Genomic DNA, 5,673 nt, shown 5'->3' with positions numbered 1-5,673 from the left:
TTTAAAGTATTTTTATTTTCTTAAATATTTACTTATTAAGTCATTTTCTTAACTCACACCACTTGATTTTTCCATAACTTCTATCTAATAATGTCTATTAATTTTGTGCCTTTAACTCACATATTATCATCTTTATAACTAAAGCTCTTAATAATCTTCATTACTCAAGAAAATTAAGAGTTATGAATAGACAATGAAGGATCACCACATACAATATTTCAATTCTATATAAAAAGCCTTGTATAGTTAATTTTGAGAGAAACAATAGTGTACGCTTCAAAAACAAAAGAAGAAGGAAGTTATACAATGTTGAGAAGATTTTGAGTTTTGTTGATAATTAGGTGCAGAGGAATTATGAATATTTACACAAGGAATTTACTTGATTTAATTTTTTCATGTTTTTTGTCTTTTTGTCTAATAGATTTCTTCATTATTTTGCTATTTTGAACTCTATATATAAATATATGTATCATATGGTATTTCTTCCTCCTGACTTCTGTTTTTGTTACATTGGAAGGTTAGCAGCAAGTGAAGCAACAAGCAACTATCATAGATAACTTTGATCTCGATTTCCTGAAATTTGGCCGAGAGGAGAACTTCAATTTCTGCTTGAATAACTTGGGTCTCCTGTATTTGTAGAAGCATTGCATGTAAACTGAATGTAGTACTGTTAGGAACATGATTTTGTTGTCCAATTTTATTGGAGAATTTATGCAATAGTCAAAATGTTTTCAAGTGTTTGCTTGATAGTTCAAATCTTTTTCTAATTCGACAAAAAAGAAAAAAATATAGGATACAAGCAGGATTGTTTTACGCTATTGAAAATGATTTTTATTTATATAAGTGTATATATGTGTGTGTGTGTGTGTGTGTATTTTGCGTATTTCAACAAGTGATTTTTTTTTAATAATTAATTTAGACACGCAGAAAAAAGTACATTATTTCAAATTAAAATTTCAACTTCATTAAATGTGCTATAAAAATAAAATAAAATTGTTATTAGAGATATATTTTAACTTATTGATAAAGAATATACTATCCATCATTAATAAATGGTAAATTGTAAATTGTCTTTTCTTTTATGGAATAAAAACATTCTTCACAATATAACGATAATAAGTTACAATTTTACAGTTAGATAATAAATCTAAAGTGAATATAAAATTGATCGAAAAAAATAATTTTTATATATCAAATAATTAATTTTTTCGCCCAGCTAATTTTTTAAAGGAGGATTATAGATATGCTTATGTGGCACACCTCTCTTTGGCCAAGGATTCTATTTATCTTTTTTCTCCTTTTTTTTGAATTTTTCTTTCATTTTTTTCAATTATTTTATTTTTAAAATCATTTTCATAACTCACATCTCTTTATGTTCATAATAAATTACACTCTTAATTAATATTAATAAAATTTATAACTCTAAAACCTTTTATATTCATAACCTCCAATTATTTAATTTTGCATTAAAAAATGTAATGACAATTGTTTCTTTAAATAGTGTGAAACAATGACAATTGCTTCTTGAAAAAGTCTAATGACAATTGTTTCTTACAAGGTATGTGCATTCCGAAAGTCACTCCTCTAAGCTTTATTTTTATTTTTGTAGAGTAGATTTCTTTTATGTTTTGCATAGTCTATTAATAAACTTCGTATATTTTTATATTTTTTTAAAGAGTTATGTATTACTTTATTTGAACAATTTTCTTTTATGTTATGTGCCAATTAATTAATTTTTTGCAATCTTGTATTTCTCTTTATCTTAATCTCAGTAAATTTTTTACTGTAGATGAAAAGAAGATTACTATCATGACAGCTTTGTTTATCCTCCTCTCACTGTGGGTATGAGACATAGCATATAGCAACAAAGAAAAGTCTCACCGGCCAAGATATAGTTCAAAGTGCAATATTTTTGATATTTTCGATTTATTAAATTTCATATCCAACTGCTCTTAGCACTTTTAGTTATCAATTTAGTTGTCCTTTTTTTTCGTTTCATGCAACACTTAGTTTTTTTTTTTTTACTCTTTTAAGGCTCGATTGAAATACAAATGAAGTAGGATATTGAGATGACAAGAATCTAACTATTACTGTTTAAAATTCTTTTGAGAGAAATTATATTTATATGTGTGATTGTTCTTCTTTCCTCTTCAATTCACAATATAACATTTTCAAATGTTTATATTAATTTAGTTAACTATTTTTCTGATTTTTTTTCGTTGGTGATGTCAACTTATTATGTGCGTGTCTAGACCAGAGTGTTTATTTTCTAAAGTAAAAGCAAAGGAAGGAGACAAACGTATACGTGTGCTACTTAAGAAAGTATCAATGGATCCTTCCGCAATTATGTACATCAATTTTAGTAAATCTTTTGATAAAATATGAGAATGTAACATTAGTTTATAAATTTTAAATGACATTTTAATTCATAAGAAAGTTGTTTATTGATTCATTAAATTGTAGTTTTTGATTTTTCACATTTTATAGTTTAAAGAGAAATGAAAAGGATAAAATAAGATAAAAAATATGTGATTCATATAATTAGATTTGTATTATATATATAAATAATAAAAAAGTTTAAAACTTACTAAAACTAGGCATGAAAATAAATTCAATTTTATGGAATCTTTTCTTTTTCTCTACTTTCTTTTAAGAAAAATGAAATTACTGTTTCACTTATAAAATATATTATATAAAAATCAAATTTTTAGAAGATTGAAAATACGTAATTGATGAAAATTCACATAAAAATATGTTTATATACTTAAGAGTGTATATATCCAATTACATAAATTATACTCTTATATTAGTAATCTCCATAACTCTTAAGCCTTTCATATTCATAACCCTCAACTAGTAAAATGTTCAAGAAGACCATTTTTTTTTTTTAATTTTCAAACTCTAAATATTTTGTTAATTGTTTTTATCTTTCTTTATAATTAATGTAATTGATTTGTATTAAGTAAAATTTATATCTATATATAGTTAAAAAAAATTAAATTTCTACTCTTAATAATATCATTAACTTCATGACTTTTAAAATTTCATATTCATAACCTCCAATTATTTAATTATAAAATTGAAGATCACTTATGATGTTCCTCCATTTTCATTTATATAAAGTCATAATATTTTGTTTCATGAGACCCATACTCAAGAATATCCTTTTCGTTTTATATCTGAAATAGTGTTCTTTATATTATTATTTATAGTATTAAATTCAAGCTTATTAAGAAGACATTTAAAGGTTGAGTGTTCTTCAAAGAGGCTATCGGACAAGAACTTAAAAAAATTGTACATTAATTTTGTATTTCTTTTTCGTGTATTTTCTTATGGTTAACGTAAAAAAAAATAGGGGTGTGTGTGTGTCAGTGTTCATGAGTATGTTCTCTATATGTAATTTCTATAATATGAACTTTCATGAATATTTTATTATTGTAAATTTTATAGAGTTTTGAAAGGTTGATCGTTTGTCAAAAAGGCTATCGAACAATAGCTTAAAAAATTATACACTAATTTTGTATTTCTTTTTTCGTCCATTTTCTTATGGTTAACGTAAACGCAATAGGTATGTACGCATGTGAGTGTTCATGGCTATATTCTCTATATGTAACTTCTATAATATAAACTTTCATTATTTTTTTATTATTGAAAATTTTATAGGCTTTTGAAGGTTGATCGTTTGTCAAAGAGGCTATCGAACAAGAGCTTAAAAAATTGTATACTAATTTTGTATTTCTTTTTTCATCTATTTTCTCATAATTAACGTGAAAAAAATAGGTGTATGTGTGTGAATGTTCATGTGTATGTTCTTTATATGTAACATCTATAATATGAAATTTCATGATTTTTTTATGATGCGAATTGCAATATGCACATTAAGGTAGTTGTAATGTGGAGTTAATCAGTATATAATGTTGATGACTTAAAGAGATTTATACTATTGAAATTATTTCATATATATAACTAGTATATATACCCGCGCATTAAAGTATTATTTTTAATTATTATAGATTTCAATATTTTGTCAAAGCATGCTAAATCATACTATCTTTTAAAAAATTTAACTACTCTATTATTTCTCAATGAAATGCCTTCACGCCCCACCCTCCTCCTACACCATCAGAGACACACCTAATCTTTGTATATAAATATAAACATATAAATGTAAAAAAACTGTTGTGTTTCATATTTTTTTATTATATTTTCACAATTTAAATATATTATATTATTAATATTATTTTATTTTTATTTTAAAATTTTATATAATTCACATGTCTCCGGTTTAAATTTATGAATAGTAATATTTGTATGATCTAATTAGTTTAATATATTCTTAAAATTTGCTCTTACTTTTGTCTACTGTATTTTTATTACTTTATTTTTGTCTAATAAATTAAATTATTTTTTGTGTGTAATATGCATAAGCAATTTAGTGTTCTTTTTCCTTATCTCAAAATATTAATTATACATAACAGGATAAAATTTAAAATAAAATTCATTTTTTAATATAAATATACTTTTAAAGAAGTAAAAAATATTCATGTATATATTGCGACACTAATCATTGCCTAAATTTTATAAAATTATTTTAAATTAATTATTATAATCACATATTTTATGTAGAATAACATAACTTCAAAAAAATAAAAAAATTAACGCAAAGGCAAAAAAAAGAATATACATTATTGATTAATTCATTACAAATTAATTGGTTTTAAGTTGAAAGTATTGTTAGATTGTTAAAACAGTTCATTACAATTCTTAAAATTTGTCCCCCCACCCTACACCTCAATATGTGTACATTTTGTACACAATTACTTTATTTTTGTCTTATTGACTTTACATTAATTTTTTCGTCGTGTTTGTCTTACATGTATAAGTATTTTGAGTTTTCTTATCGCTTGTTTCAAAATAAAGAAATTAGAATATATAGAATAAAATAAAAAATATATCATGTTAAATATGTTTATTTATATGTAAACATACTCTAAAAGAAGTAAAAACAATCTGAAGTTGGTGTTATGCTTGTTGATTTTTTGTTCTTGGATTCATATCAATGTATGTTGTTTTGGGTAGATCGCTTGTAATATTATTTTGTGGTAGCATTTTTCTATTACTATCTGTTATATTGTGTTTGTTTTGATCTAAGGATTTATCGAAAACCACCAATCTATCTAACCACCGAGGTAATGATATGAATTATGTACACATTATCCTTTTCAGATCTCACTATGTGAGAATAAACTGTTTATATTGTTGAAATTTAAAAGGTCACATTCTTCTATACACTATAATTCTTTTGTTAGAAATAATTCGCTTATAAATAAAAATGTATATTTGAAAAAGCAGGACACTAATATCATATTTATCCTTATTTTATTTTATGATATAGTTGTACATTAATGTTAAATATAATGCTACAAAGTTGTTTATAAAATTATCTTGGAGTTGTTTATTCAAATTTAAGATATTGTTTGCTTCAATTACTCTATCCACAATTACATGTTGTTAGTAATATAAAATTTAATGTAGATTATGTTGCAGCGATATCATCAAACAAATACAATATATATAGTCCTTAATATTCAAAGTATGATAATTATTATTCATGAATCGTACATAACTTTTCAGTGGATTATTAATTATTATTATTATTATTATTATTATTAT

This window comes from Capsicum annuum, chromosome 6 (genome assembly GCF_002878395.1).
Source record: "Capsicum annuum cultivar UCD-10X-F1 chromosome 6, UCD10Xv1.1, whole genome shotgun sequence".
In the NCBI taxonomy this organism is placed as follows: Eukaryota; Viridiplantae; Streptophyta; class Magnoliopsida; order Solanales; family Solanaceae; genus Capsicum; species Capsicum annuum.
The sequence above is the reverse complement of the archived record's forward strand: the minus strand, read 5'-3'. Positions refer to the sequence as shown.